The sequence below is a fragment of the Leucopleurus acutus genome (genome assembly GCF_964270905.1).
Source record: "Leucopleurus acutus genome assembly, chromosome: 3".
Taxonomy (NCBI): Eukaryota; Metazoa; Chordata; class Mammalia; order Artiodactyla; family Delphinidae; genus Leucopleurus; species Leucopleurus acutus.
Genome location: NC_139145.1, coordinates 168,295,077 through 168,311,521, shown reverse-complemented (window position 1 = coordinate 168,311,521; position 16,445 = coordinate 168,295,077). Strand labels below are relative to the sequence as shown.

The 16,445-nt window shown below is 45.1% G+C and overlaps 1 protein-coding gene across 1 annotated transcript in view; it reads right to left on the bottom strand.

The window, feature by feature from the left end:
- The window catches only part of SEMA5A (semaphorin 5A), a gene marked incomplete at its 3' end in the record, with an annotated part of 473,237 nt that extends 458,251 nt beyond the window's left edge, over positions 1-14,986 (bottom strand). Inside the window, exon 1 of the mRNA XM_082836606.1 lies at positions 14,917-14,986. The remainder of the gene's footprint in view (positions 1-14,916) is intronic.
- Positions 14,987-16,445: the final 1,459 nt, after the last annotated feature.

Below are 16,445 nucleotides of genomic sequence, written 5' to 3'. Positions count from 1 at the left end.
AAGGGAAAAACGACAAATAACATACGAGGGAACTCGCATAAGGTTAACAACTGATTTCTCAGCAGAAACTCTACAAGCCAGAAGGGAGTGGCATGACATAATTAAAGTGATGAAAGGGAAGAAACTACAACAAAGATTACTCTACCTGGCAAGGAACTCATTCAGATTCGATTGAGAAATTAAAACCCTGACAGACAAGCAAAAGCTAAGAGAATTCAGCACCACCAAACCAGCTTTACAACAAGCGCTAAAGGAACTTCTCTAAGTGGGAAACACAAGAGAAGAAAAGGACCTACAAAAACAAACCCAAAACAATTAAGAAAATGGTCATAGGAACATGCATAAGGATAATTACCTTAAACATGAATGGATTAAATGTTACAACCAAAAGACACAGGCTTGCTGAATGGATACAAAAACAAGACCCATATATATGCTGTCTACAAGAGACCCACTTCAGACCTAGGGACACATACAGACTGAAAGTGAGGGGATGGAAAAAGATATTCCATGCAAAGGGAAATCAAAAGAAAGCTGGAGTAGCAATACTCATACCAGATAAAATGGACTTTAAAATAAAGAATGTTACAAGAGACAAGGAAGGGCACTACAAAATGATCAAAGGATCAATCCAAGAAGAAGATATAACAATTATAAATATATATACACCCAACATAGGAGCACCTCAATACATAGGGCAACTGCTAACAGCCATAAAAGAGGAAATCGACAGTAACACAATAATAGCGGGGGACTTGAACACCTCACTTACACCAATGGACAGATCATCGAAACAAAAAATTAATAAGGAAACACAAGCTTTAAATGACACAATAGACCAGATAGATTTGATTGACATTTTATAGGACATTCCATCCAAAAACAGCAGATTACACTTTCTTCTCAAGTGTGCACGGAACGTTCTCCAGGATAGATCACATCTTGGGTCACAAATCAAGCCTTAGTAAATTTAAGAAAACTGAAATCATATCAAGCATCTTTTCTGACCACAAATTATTAGAAAGGTATAACCTTCCAAGACTGAACCAGGAAGAAATGGAAAATATGAACAGACCAATCACAAGTAATGAAATTGAGACTGTATTTGAAAATCTTCTAACAAACAAAAGTCCAGGACCAGATGGCTTCACAGGTGAATTCTATCAAATATGTAGAGAAGAGCTAATACCCATCCTTCTCAAACTCTTCCAAAAAATTGCAGAGGAAGGAACATACTCAAACTCATTCTATGAGGCTACCATCACCCTGATACTAAAATCAGACAAAGATACTACAAAAAAAAGAAAATTACAGACCAATATCACTGATGAATATAGATGCAGAAATCCTCAACAAAATACTAGCAAACAGAATCCAACAGCACATTAAAAGGATCATACACCATGATGAAGTAGGGTTTATCCCAGGAATGTAAGGATTTTTCAATATACGCAAATCAATCAATGTGATAAACCATATTAACAAATTGAAGGAGAAAAACCATATGATTATCTCAATAGATGCAGAAAAAGCTTTTGACAAAATTCAACACCCATTTATGATAAAAAAAAAAAAAACCTCCAGAAAGTGGGCATAGAGGGAACTTACCTCAACATGATAAAGGCCATGTACGGCAAACCCACATCAAACATCAGTCTCAATGGTGAAAAACTGAAAGCATTTCCTCTAAGATCAGGAACAAAACAAGGATGTCCACTTTCACTACTATTATTCAACATAGTTTTGGAAGTCCTACCCACGGCAACCAGAGAAGAAAACGAAATAAAAGGAATACAAATTGGAAAAGAAGAAGCAAAACTGTCACTGTTTGCAGATGACATGATACTATACATAGAGAATCAATCCTAAAGATGCCACCAGAAAACTTCTAGAGCTAAACAATGAATGTGGTAAAGTTGCAGGATACAAAATTAATGCACAGAAATCTCTTGCATTCCTATATACTAATGATGAAAAATCTGGAAAAGAAATTAAGGAAATACTCCCATTTACCATTGCAATAAAAAGAATAAAATACCTAAGAATAAATCTACCTAGGAAGACAAAAGACCTGTATGCAGAAAACTATAAGACACTGATTAAAGAAAGTAAAGATGATACAAATAGATGGAGAGATATACCATGTTCTTGGATTGGAAGAATCAATATTGTGAAAATGACTATACTACCCAAAGCAATCTACAGATTCAATGAAATCCCTATCAAATTACCAAAGGCATTTTTTACAGAACTAGAACAAAAAAATCTTAAAATATGTATGGAGACACAAAAGACCCTGAATAGCCAAAGCAGTCTTGAGGGCAATAAACAGAGCTGGAGGAACCAGATTCCCTGACTTCAGACTATACTATAAAGTATAGTACAAAGTATAGTATACTACAAAGATTACTACAGTAATCAAGACAATATGGTACTGGCACAAAAACAGAAATAAAGATCAATGGAACAAGATAGAAAGCCCAAAGATAAACCCACATACCTATGGTCAACTAATCTATGACAAAGGAGGCAAGGATATACAATGGAGAAAAGACAGTCTCTTCAATAAGTGGTGCTGGGAAAATTGGACAGCTACATATAAAAGAATGAAATTAGAACACTCCCTAACACCATACACAAAAATAAACTCAAAATGGGTTAGAGACCTAAATGTAAGATCAGACACTATAAAACTCTTAGAGGAAAACATAGGAAGAACACTCTTTGACATAAATCACAGCAAGATCCTTTTTGATCCACCTCCTAGAGTAATGGAAATAAAAACAAAAATAAACAAATGGGACCTAATGAAACTTAAAAGCTTTTGCACAGCAAAGGAAACCATAAACAAGACGAAAAGACAACCCTCAGAATGGGAGAAAATATTTGCAAATGAATCAATGGACAAAGGATTAATATCCAAAATATATAAACAGCTCATGTAGCTCAATATTAAAAAAACAAACAACCCAATCGAAAAATGGGCAGAAGATTTAAATAGACATTTCTCCAAAGAAGACAAAACAGATGGCCAAGAAGCACATGAAAAGCTGCTCAACATCACTAATTATTAGAGAAATACAAATCAAAACTACAATGAGGTATCACCTCACACCAGTTAGAATGGGCATCATCAGAAAATCTACAAACAACAAATGCTGGAGAGGGTGTGGAGAAAAGGGTACCCTCTTGCACTGTTGGTGGGAATGTAAATTGATACAGCCACTATGGAGAGTAGTATGGAGGTTCCTTAAAAAACTAAGAATAGAATTATCATATGATCCAGCAATCCCACTACTGGGCATATACCCAGAGAAAACCATAATTCCAAAAGACACATGCACCCCAATGTTCACTACAGCACTATTTACAACAGCCAGGTCATGGAAGCAACCCAAATGCCCATCAACAGACAAATGGATAAAGAAGATGTGCTACATATATACAATGGAATACTACTCAGCTATAAAACGGAACAAAACTGGGTCATTTGTTGAGACATGGATGGATCTAGAGACTGTCATACAGAGTGAAGTAAGACAGAAAGAGAAAAATAAATATTGTATATTAACGCATATATGTGGAACCTAGAAATATGGTACAGATGAATCCGTTTGCAGGGCAGAAATAGAGACACAGATGTAGAGAATAAACTTATGGACACCAAGGGGGGAAAACGGCAGCGGGGTGGTGGTGGTGGTGGGATGAATTGGGACATGTATACACTGATGTGTATAAAATGGATAACTAATGAGAACCTGCCATATAAAAAAATAAAGAAAATAAAATTCAAAAATTCATAATAAATAAATAAATACCTTGTAACAAACAAAACAAAAAAATAGAATATTACTCAGCCATTAAAAAGGATGAAATAATGCCATCTGCAGCAACAAGGATGGACCTGGAGATTTTCATACTAAGTGAAGTAAGTCAGACAGAGAAAGCCAAATATCATATGATATCACTTATATGCAGAATCTAAAAAAAAAATGATACAAATGAACTTAATTACAAAACAGAAACAGACTCACCAACTTAGGAAACAAATTTATGGTTACCAAAGTGGAAAAGTGGGTGGGAGGCAGGGAGGGATGAATTCGGAGTTTGGGATTAATGTGTACACACTACTATCTTTAAAATGGGTAACCAACAAGGACCCACTGCATAGCACAGGGAACCCTGCTCAATATTCTCTAATAACCTAAATGAGAAAATAATTTGAAAAAGAATAAATACATGTATATGTATAACTGAATCACTTTGCTGTCCACCTGAAACTAACACCACATTGTTAATCAACTATACTCCAATATAAAATTTAAAAATTTTTAAATAAAATAAAAAGACAGGGTAGCACTCACCTTAAGAGTAACAGTGATAAACACGAGGGGTTCCCATACCCTTTCAAGCAAGCAGCCTTCCCTAACATGCTTTTGACTTGTTATCGTAAGTCTACCCCCGCAGGCTTAATTAAACTGGGTGTTCACTCAACAGTGCAATTAAAGAAGAACCCACAAAGGGCACTTGGCCCTGCGGGTCTCCCACAGCTGTCTCCGATCTGAGCCGTGCACTAATTGTGCCCTTTGCCCGGGCCTCTTAATGATGATTTTTGCCAAGCTTCCAATCACGATTTTTATTCTTCCCACTTAGCCCCATCTCCAACAACCTCCAGGCAGGAAATCTGGGCCCCGAAGCCAGTTCTTCTGGCACACATACACTTTTAATTTAAAAATGAAAAATTAAAAGCCCACTGAAAGGCACTTAGCAGCAAATCCAAAACCTGCATCAATGTTCACGCACTACCACCAGAAATGAAAGAGACTCCACATTACAGATCACCCAGGGGTGAACTCGTAGCCTCGCTTTGTGGGTCACAACCTCCATGGCGCCCACTCCAAGGGGCAAGTTGGCCAGTGTCCCAGTCCACTGGGGCTGTGCTCCCACGCAAATGTGTGACATGGTGCTTCGTGGCTCTTCTGCAGATCACAAGCTCGCTGATGGCGGGAAGGATCAGAGCTGTGATTGCTTTTGCAAAAAAAGGATCACTGTCTGGGTTGCGAGAGGAGGACAGAAAAAGTCAGTATCGAATTTATTAAAAGGAAAAAAAAAGACTAAATGGAACCAACATTCTCTGGAGCGCAGAAGGATTTCCAGCATTCAGGGCACTCTTTTCCTTTCTGTGTCCCTTCTTCATGTTGACCCCAAACCAATGCACCAATGGAGCTGGGCATTCTGATAGAGGACAAAGATATGGGTGACACTCTGGAGAAGTATGAAACAAGATCTGCACCTGACTGAGTTTCTCCTCTAATCCATACTTACTAGGTAAGAGGCCATGATATTCTTTTCCCTCTTGACAGAAAAGAGCAAAGTAATTGGCCACCAGAAGAAAAACTGAGATTTCTCTGAAAGATTATCAAGGAACTCAGGGTTCCAAAGATTAAATGAAGAATGTTTATCTATTTCTCAAACTCACTCCAAAGCTAGTACTACTCCCATTCACAAACCCAAACAAATAAATCAGATATACTTCTAAAGTGGGTTTGAATCTAAAGTGTTTGATCTTCTGTTATTATTTTCATTATATGAGAAAAAAAAAGTCCCTTTTAAATACTACGTAGGCCTTGGGAAGTACTATTCTTCCTAATCAAAAACATAAGGTATGTTACTCTCTGTATTCTCTTCCCCATGTTGGGCATGTCAGTCTCTCCTCTAGCCATGGTCCAAGTTCAAAGCATTGATTTCCTTGAGCCTCCCTCAATAAACAATTAATTCATTGACAGACACTCGTCTTAAAAGTGTCTTCAACGTATTTGAATTGACAAGGTGTCTAACCACTATGAAGACTGACTATTCCCCTCTACGGTCTAACTGGGGTTTACAGCTTTAGCAACTAACGTCCAAGCACTGGTATTTACTCCACGGAGTTCAAAAGAAGTGGACCTTACTGCACAGATTCCTGGGTCAGGGATGAGTGAGTTGTGGGACATCCAGAAGGCCCTTCTGCCAGTACCATCTCTGGGGGGTGTCCGCCAAGATCCCCACCGTGAGCCCTTTACCACCACGGACTTTCCTCTGCACCAAGATAAACCACAAGGAGATGGAAACCCAGCAGGTGGGCCTGGAGAATTTGTTCGAACTTAAATAAAAGTTTCAGGCGTCAGCTTTCAAGTGAATGAATCTTTGCAATTCTTACTCACCAGCTTGCAGTTTCCTGAATGATTTTCTTTCACAAGCTGGCAATAGAAGCTAGGAATTCCATCACTGCTGGCACACAGGGAGTAAATCTGGCTCCAGGCCTGACTTAGGACTCTGCTTGGGAAGCCTTGACAGCCAATGTGCCCTGCCTGGAGGTGCAGAGCTCCAGGACCTCCCATATCCACCCTCACCCAGCCCCACCCCCGACTACGGCACAATTTCCGTTCACGAGGGGCATTTACACTGGTTTCAGATGTGCATTGTAAGGAAAGTGGAGACAGGTGGAGTGGGAAATATTGTCAACTGAAGCATCTGGGTTCAGGTATCCTCACCTTCCTGGCACCAGCTTTGTGACCAGGGGCCAGGGAAGTGAGAGTTCAAGGTGGAGAAGAGGAAGGGCCTTGAGAAGCATAGCTCCAAGGCTTCCGATCTCTTCCATCAGGACTCGAGGCTGAGGGACGGAGAGGTTCCCACTGCCTTCTCACAAGTGCTTCTCTCACCTGATAAGCCGATGCATGCTTCTCCCAGCCTGAGAGCACCATCAGATGTGAAACAAATGCTGGGATGAAATTAAATAGCCACCGCATTCCCGTCATACTTGTAACTGACCTAGATGAGGACTGACTTATACGAGCCAACATGAAGCAGCCCAGGGACAAGACTGAGCCAAAGAACATGTCCATCGATGACACCTACGATATCACAGCATCCAGCAGCAGCTCTGAATCCCCAGAGCAAAGAGGCAGGTACTGGAGATGCCACTGCCTGGACAAAGCCTGGCAAGTCCCTTTCACATGGGGAAGGGAGTTGAAACAGAGGAGGGAAGGGCAAGAGAGTGAAATTAGAGGCAATTCATATGTATCTCTACCCATAACCTAACCTCAGCTTGTGCTTTAAACTGCAAAAACATGTCAAAGAAAAATGGAAAGAGCCTAAGTGATCCTATGGCTCTTCTTCTAATGGGGAAAAAAAAGGCGCTCTCCACTTTAACCATTCAGGCTCTGGGCATTCAAAACTATGCATTGCGCCACTGGCTCTGGCTGTTAGAAGTAACCTCACCAGGGGAAGCAAAAGCTCTGCTAAGTGAACAAGGGTACAGAAGCAGGTGTCGTGCACTTTGGTCCATCCCAGGAAACCAGCATCCCTTGGCGAGCAGAGCCATGCTCTGGGAGTCCCAGACCCTGCAGCTCTAATGAGATCAGGAGACTATGTTTTCAAAGACTTCCACCCCCACTCCTGGAGCGATGTCCATGTACCAATAAAACTGGCAGAAGAGAAGTATCCTCTAACAAACGACTGGGAATCGGGGTGTAGCAAACATGGAGTAGCCAGGTGGGCCGATGAGTTTAATGGATTTGATTCGGTTCCGTGGTCTCATCTGGAAACAACCTGGGTTTGCTTGTTTTCATGACAGAGATCACAGCTCTGATACACTTCCCAGGAAGTGCCGTGGGATCAAAGAGAGGCTGTTTGTCCTGGCATCTGGTGGCCAAGGCACTAGGCTTTGTGAAAACCCTGGAAACACAGACACAATTCCCAGGAAACACAGCAGGATTTGTTTAGGTCATGGGGTTTCACGTACTCTAACTTTAGAGATTATGTCCCAGATTTCTTTTTTTGTAAACAACTTTACTGAGGTATAGGTTACACGATATAACATTCACACACTGTAAGTGTACAATTCGATGATCCTTAGTAAATGTACAGAGCTGTGTGACTATCCCCACAATGCAGTTTTAGAACATTTCCATTGCCCTGAAAAGTCCCACCTGCCCATTTGCAGTGCCTTCCAACCTGCAGCCCCAGCCTCAGGCCACTGCGAATCTGCCTTCCGCCTTCACAGGTTTACCTTTTCTAGACATTTCCTATAAATGGAATCATACGACATGCAGTCTTTTGTGACTGGCTTCTTTCACTAAGCATAATGTTTCCAAGTTCACGCTTACTGCAGCCTCTATCAAGAGTTCATTCATCTGATTGCTGAATAGTAGTCCATTGTATTGCTGCTAGACCACATTTTATTTATCCACTCATCTGTTTCAGCTTATTAAATCTATAAATCCAACTAAGTGACAAGGCTTATGGGCCTCATCGCAGAAATAAAATAAGAAAGGCTTCCCTAGTTCTAAAATATTCTAGAATTTCTAAAAGTCTCTGTAATGTGTGAAAATACATCATGAGGATACAATACATTCCCTGGAATTTTTATGCCTATGGGTGGGCGAGGGGAGGGGAGCTGGTCTCAATAAGTAAACAACATCCCTGAATTTCACTTTATGTTTTAATAAACTATTTGAATACACATAAAGTGTTTTATGCTGATCTCCAAGTCCAGCAAGGTCATCAATTGACGGAACAAGCATTTACAACGGTGCAAATAGCCCTGTATTAGGATACGTGAAGTGCACAGTCCTTGACTCACAAAGACATCTTTATTTCAAGAATCTGCAAATAAATCAGTTTGGGGGTATGTGAAACACTTTTCTCCACCTAAATAGTGTTCAGCTTCCACGGTTGGCCCCCAAAGTCTTAGTAAGGTCACAGCCTTTATCCAGGACACTATATCGCAGTCTGTACTATTTATATACCCCATAAAGGCATCTACTGATTCATTCATTCACCACACGTATGAACCCAGGGCAGCCTGTGTGCCAGGCGCTGTTTTAGACATGGAAGACTCACCAGTGGCAGTCTCATGTGGCTGCTAAGCTTCCATTCTCTGTTGGTGAAAGTCTTTAAGAAATACAGCATGGGGCTTCCCTGCTGGCGCAGTGGTTGGGAGTCCGCCTGCCAATGCAGGGGACACGGGTTCATGCCCCGATCCGGGAAGATCCCACATGCTGCAGAGCGGCTGGGCCCGTGAGCCATGGCCGCTGAGCCTGCGCGTCCGGAGCCTTTGCTCGGCAATGGGAGAGGCCACAACGGTGAGAGGCCCGCATACCACAAAAAAAAAAAGAAAAGAAAAGAAATACAGCACGTTGGGTTGGAGCAACCCAACATCCTCATCGCTCTTGTAGGGAAGTCCTACCCCACTTCCTGGCTACTCCTCCCCTTCTATCTTCTGGAGGACCTGCTTGTAAGGTGAGGGCCCCCAGGGGCGATGCAGGCCTGGCATCCTGACCCACCACTGCTGCCGGGCCGTCTCCAAGTCCATCCACATGCTCCGCCCGCATCCTCTGTGCAGGGCCCTCCCAGGACCTCTATCTGACACCCCTCAGTCACACGGGGACAGTTACGCCACTGTGAACTGCTGCTGCCCTCACCACCCCTCTCCAGCTGGCCTGCAACCTGTGCAACCACCGCTGACATAGCTCCAGCACAGTAGGCGGGCCCGTCCCGTGGGGACCTCTCCCTGGCCATCAAGTGCTTCACTGGAGGCCAAGGCCTCTCCCAACTGCCCTGCCCAATTAGGCAAGTACTCTGTTAAAGCCCGGGCTTCTGGTAATTTATTCTACCCAGCTTTCCTAGCACTAACTTTCCCAAAGTCAAGTCCACAGCTAGAACAGGCAGGAATTGACAGGCGTCTCAGAAGCAAATTCTTACTCAGTTCCCACATGTGCCTCGACTGGCATGAGCCATGGCTTAAGAGCAACGTCTGCTGAACAAAGAAAGGACGGTTGCCATCCAGAGCAATTATTTTTGCTTTATGCTACCAGCTACACACAATGTTCTCAGCTTTACAATCGGTGAAGTTTTACAGCAGATCTAAATCTCAGCCCCGTAAAAGGAATCACAGAAGCAGGGTGTGATGCTAAAGCCCATTTGGCTGCAGGATGTCCAGCCATAAATGCCCCTGGCCTCTGTCGGGGATGCTGGCCTGGCACTGAGTGCTTGAGTAGTCCTGGCCGTGGGGCAGCTGCATCCTTGGTGGCTGACTGAGCACGGGTTTGGAAGCCCTCCCCAAGATGTGTCACATCTCCAGTTTCTTTTACAGAAAGGGAAGTTCTTTGTATGGAATTGTATTGGGGTCAGCTGGTGAGAAACGGATCTCTTCCGGGAAGTTACAGCAGGCACTAACCATCTTATGTCTCTGCAGACAACTTACAGGAAATGGCTTAGCAGAATTTTTCTTACTGCTTTTTATTTTTTCTGACTCTGTTTTTCTTTGCATAGGCATATCATATATCGTTGCCAAGTGTTGGGTGAATGTGAACTGATTGAAAGAGGCTCTATTTCCTGTGAACAATTTGTCCTTGCTCCATCCTGACAGTCACTTTCCTAGAACTTATTTAATTTCACATCTCAGCAAATACTGTATTATTTCTCCAGTAGAGTTGCCTTCTGATAGCATCAGTCTCCTGGTTATTTATCATACATATCTGTAATTGAATTACCTATTGCAGTAATGTAATCTACTCTCAAATGGACATAAAAATGCAACATAAAATAAAATTGTTCCAATGTGTACCTCCTTGTCATTCTACGTGAATCCTAGTGTAGCTGATTCCCCAGAGAGATGGTGACAAGTAATGAATGACAGATAGGAAGATAAAGATTAGTGAGTCCATGGCCTTCCAGAAATAAAAGAAATTCACCCTCTAAAACTTTATTCTCTTTTAAAATATAGTGGTTTTCAATATTAATCAGGAAGCCAATTCTAGTACATGTAGAAAAAAAAGAGTAAGGAATGGAATGATTTACTTTTTTCCAAATGCAACAGTACTAACCTAATATATTTTAAAACTTAGGAAAGAGAAGTAAAGTGCTCAACTTTGCTCTTGTCAAACAACCATTAATCTTGGACAATAAAAGAAGGTAAAGAAAAAAAGACAACAGCAATTCCTTTGAGAAAATTTTCTGTTTTCTTGAGCCCACCATTGGGTTCATCCTATTTTAAATGTCACACCCCAGGGAACTATATAACTTGTCTTTGAAGTTGCTTCAGAATACTCTGTGAAATTCAGAGCCTAGTTTCCCTAGCTCTAGAACCTTTAGATGGCAAAGCTTAATTGTGTCAATACCAGTACATTATAATAAGTTACTTGTTATACTGGACCTTCTCTTGGATCAAGCTTTTGTTTGCTTTGTTCTGTTTGGCATAAATTCTGAATCAAAACAAGTTTGTCTATGTATATTCCAGCTTACTTTAATTTTATTCCTCTTTTCTTGTCGTTAGAAATTGATTCTATTTATATATCTAAGATACCCAGTACCCGATAAATTCATCAAAGAAATCAGTGATAGCTTTAGCAAGCACAACAAAAGCTGCTTCTTCGAACTGCTTCCCAATGAACTAGCTACTCCTCACCTGTTGAATTTATCTTTAATATGTCACCAATTTGTGCAGGAATTAGAGACAGCAGATTGCCCCCTATCTACAGCTGATCGTTTCTACAAGGCAGCAAGCAGAGTGATAAAAGCCAGTAATTTTCAACAAAACTTCTGCATCTCAATTTTAAAAGGTTGCCAGAGACATATGTGAAAATGTCTACTTTATCAACAACAGTACACAAAGATAGTATAAACAGCTTAAAGTGCTTGTGTGTACTCATCTTAGGACTCAAGAAAATTGTTCGCTTTCTCTATATAAATATGCAAATAGACACGTGTGGGCAGAAATGTACCAGGTTCCGTGCACACACTTTGCACTTCAGTGCAACTCAATTTGCTCCAGGGCAAAAGCTACATTTTAAAAAATTTTATTTAACTCTAAACATAAAAACGTGTCACTTTGGTGTTATAATTATACTCCAAGCAATTTGTCTCCATACCTGTAGCAACAATGTCAGGAGCATTTTTAAACACAAATATGGTGTGATTTTAGAATCAAGAATTATGGGGGATTTACTGCAGGATGTGGGACTTTTCTCAAACACCTGTGCATAGACTACTCCAAAAACGGAATCCTTGACTCTGACATATTATAAACTAATTAACTTGTTCTGTCTCACAAACTGGAGGATTCTGTGATCCAAATTTCTTGTTAGGGATTAGTTCCTCACCTTAGTTAGCAACTCTAGAGTTGTTGATCACTTGTTTCCATAATGGAATGCCTTTAGACCTTTGGCTGGACCTTTAATGAAGGTCTGTTCCCCCCTCCGCCACTTTCCCGTATGCATATCAGAAGAAAAGCCTTAATTTCAATGACTTTATAACAACAAAAACAGACATTTGGAATCATTAAAAATAATCACGAAGTTAATAAAAATTATGTAATGATTCAGCTAAGCAGTTCTCTCTAGTATCAGGGGCATATGAGAGAGTCCCGAGGAACCGGCATCTGTTATTTTGAGCAATTAGCATACAACACAGAGAGAAGTTGGCTGCTTGTTAACATCTCCGATCAAGAATCTAAAGTGAAGCAAGATTTCTCACTGCAAAGCTGTGAATGGGGATTCAGAAGGTCTACAAACGCTAAAACTTAAGCAAAAGTTTAGGACATGCGTAATTCATCGTGCCCCACTGGCCGACATCTTTTAACAGCCACTGCACTATATGTTTCTATGTTTCATTCTATCCAGACATGGAGAAGAAATCATTTTAAAAGGAGACAGCAGTGAAGAGCACAGGTTTATTTTTACCAAGTTTTGAACATCTCAGAAACTTCTTTTGGACAAAGGCAAGCTTTACCACCCAGGAGACCAAAGTCTTTGCTCACAGCAGGAATCTCACAGCTGTTTGCCATTAAAACAACCAAATAAGTTACTGTAGTTTGTAAAAGGCATAAAATGATTAGCATCATCCACCTTCTCCCTATTAAGGAAGTACATACAAGGCTAAAAGCATGTAAGAGCAGGTACCAGCTCATCACCCCCCCAATTCCATGAGTGTGCAAATGATCAGAGTGACCCGTGCAGCACTGTGGATGAGCTGCTATTTCGTGGCAAAATTTCTGCAAGAAAGAAACTCAAGAAAAAAGCTTCAAGGGGCCCAAGCAGTTACATTTCAGACTGCTTTTTCATTTAAGACAAGCATGGCAAAAAATCTTTGGGGGTACAGAATCCCTGTTTCCTCTGCAGTAAACGCAGACATAGACAGGAATAGTTATTTAAATGATACACAAGGTAAGGTATTATCTGCCTGAACTGAAAGTGTGAATTGGTCACTCAAAATAGTGTATGATAAATTTTACCCTCTCTTCAATAATGAAAGTGGCATTAACTAGCAATTAATTTAGCAATCCTAATTAGGTGTTAAAAATCTTCCCTGGTAAAGTCTGTTTTTGTCTTTCTGTGTCTCCTTAGGAAAGACTAACTCTATAATTAATAACATATCTGTCGTTTCCAAAGGTGGCCATCGTGACAGAACTCTTCTGGATAAGCTAACTGTGACATACAATTGTTTTGCTTAAATACGAGATTCAACATAAACCTCAAGTAAAAAAAAAAAAAGATGCGACAATTATTTGTAACTCCTGGCATTTTAACTAATGTGCACCTGAGAACTTAATGTCAATATTAAACATAACTCACCTTATCTTCACTCAATTTCGATTTCTTTCTGAGTAAATACAGCGGTCACAGGGAGGAAGACAGATGCACAAACAGGAACAGTTTACAAGGATACGTTTGTCTCTGAAAGGAGTCTTTCTACTTAAGGGCCTTGAGTTTGGAAACCACCTTTCCTGTCCCTTCTTCTAACAAGGCTGACAGCTCCCTCAGGTCAACTGACCAACTCCTCCACCATCCTCCACCTCTGTGAAATCACTGCAAGATCCGCCTGGTCTCGCTCTGCTGACTCGGACCTCCACCCACTCACCCAGCACCGAGGGCTCCTAGCATCCTCTCGCCCTCTTCCTGAGCTCGCTCTCAGCGCCCCCTGCCGGGGATCCCGGGGACGCCGCAAGCGCAGGAAAGTTAAATCCCAACTCTGAATAGCCGCATCCAGGTACAAAGCGAGGAAAGGGCGAGGAGGTGAACGCGCTTCCCGCCAAAGCCCGGGGAATCGGGATCTGACTGAGCTAGGCCGGGCACCGAGCGCCGCGGGGAGCGATCCCGGGGAGATCACTCCTCGGCGGCGGCTCCATCGCACGTCTTCCCTCCGGCGCCCAGATCTACCTCCGGCCCCGAAATCCTGAGCCAGGGGATGCGAAATCGTGGAGCGGCGTAGAGATGCCCGCGGAAACGGAGTGGCCTGGCTACAGCCCATGGAGCAAGTGGTTCCCCAGGCCCCTACATCCCTGGCCGCGGCGTTCTGGGCGACCGTCAGCCTCAGTCTCCCTCATTAACCAAAGCGCTCGGTGGAGTTGAGCCCAAGTCCCACCGCCTCCCGGGTTCTCGCGGGCGCCGCAAAGCCCCAGTAACTCGCCCAGAAAAACCCTGCCCCGGGCGGCGATTACCGGACTGCGAAGTGTCGGCCACCGGGACCCCTGCTTTTAGCTCCCGACGATACGAGCCTGGACACGCGCCGGCTGCGTGCAAAGACCTCCACTGCGCACCTTATGGAGGTGTTGGGTAGGGGTGCCCTCTCTCCCACCGCCCGGGCGCCCACCGGGTCGCTTCCGCTCCTTACCTCTGCACACTCAGACCTCTGCAAAGGCAGAGACACAAACTTCCAGCCCGTGTACTAGCTCAACTGTGCGCGCCCCTGCACTGACGGTAGTCCTGACCCTGCCCCCGGGCTGCCCCCCGCCCAGTGCCTGCAGATCGACCCGGCCCGAGATCGACTCGACGCACCCGCCGACCACTGCCGCCCCCGGGTCCTGGCCCCAAAGGGACTCGGTCGGGGCTGCGGCTACGGCCACGCGGGGACGGGGCGGGGGGGGGGGTCGCTCACCAGGTGGGAGGCGCGCTCCTCGTGCCAGTCATCCAGCGCCGGGGACCCGGAGCGGCTCTGAGGGTCTTCTTCAGCGCCCGGCGAGGGAAGTCGAGGCAGCAGCCGCCGCCCCCCGCCACTTGCCCAGAGCCACCCCCAACTCGCTGCGCTCCGGGCTGGGGGGCCGGCTCGAGCGCCAGGCGCACCGTCCCCGGGCGCACGGCCGGACCGGGGTTGAGCAGGTTCGCGCCCAACGGGGTCGTCGGGCGAAGAGGCAATTTTGGGTGCTCCAGCCAGCTCCGCAGAGGAGCCCAAGTGGGAGAGGGGAGCCCCTCGGATGGGCCACAAGGGCCGGGCCGCCCCAGCCGAGAGAAGTGGAGGGTGGGGGCCGCCGCCGGGGAGGGACCGCGAGCGGCCAGGGGCTGCGGAGTCCACCCGCGGCGGGAGCGCGGCGCGCGGGAGCCGACGCAGGGACAGAAGCCGCCGCCGGCGCCGCCTTCCCGGCGAGTAGAGCTGCGCGGGGAGTACTGGCCGGGAGCGCGGGGCCGCCTCGCCCCGCCCCAGGCCCCGCCCAGGACCCCGCCCCCTCCGCCGCGCCTCCTCCTCCTCCTCCTCCTCCTCCTAGCCCGGCTGAAACCCGAGCGCTCCACCCCGTTTCTGACCTCCCTGGGCCCCTCCCCTGACACCTCCCCTTCCCGGGACCGGACCCCCTCCGCTCCCCCGGCGTCCCCCTGGACTCCAGGGGCCCCACTGCTGCCTGCCCAGTGCGACTGCGCCCGAGCGTGGACTTTCAGGGACGCCCTCTCCCCCGCCTTGCAGAGACTTTCTGTAGCTCCTCCGCCCCCGGTCCCGCAGCTCCGACGTGGCTGCTGCGGGGGGAGGGGACCTGGGGAGAGTGGGGGGGTCGGCATAAAGGGCCGTAGGCAGCGCGGGCGGAGACCCGAGATGTGGCGCGTCCACTCCGCCGGCCTCAGCTCCAGGTACGTGCGCGTCCCCCGGCTGAATCCGGCCGTGTGATGAGAGCGGGGGCAGGGGCCGCGGGGTCCTCCCGACTCCGACTCTGTGATTTTGTTCTTTCTGTGCGACATCCTCCTGCGCGCTCTGAGCTGGAAACTTCTTAAAGACCGAGGGAGTTGCTGCGGGTTCTTGGAGGAGCGATTTGGGGGTGCGCCTCCCGGCTAGATCGGCTCAGTTTCAGCAGAGTTGAGTTAGAGAAACGAACAGATGCAGTGAACCAGGGAGGCAGGTCAGGGGTCCCCAGGTGGCCACGCTGAGCCAGAGAGGGGGCCGCCAGATGGACAAAGTCATCTCGACCAATTATGGGGCAAATGTTATTGATACTTGCTGCCCTTTTGCCGAATCTTTAGCCTTTATCGAGCGAGTACTCAGGTGAAAAGATTCTTAATTGGAAAGCAGAGTACCTTTCAAGACTCCTGGAATTTGTTGCAAAATTTGTTGATACTCTGTTGCAAAACTTCGGTAGGGAAAGCTGTAGGGCCGCGCCTGACCCTTTCCTTCTGGATGGGGGTGGGGAACAGTCTCTCTGGGCC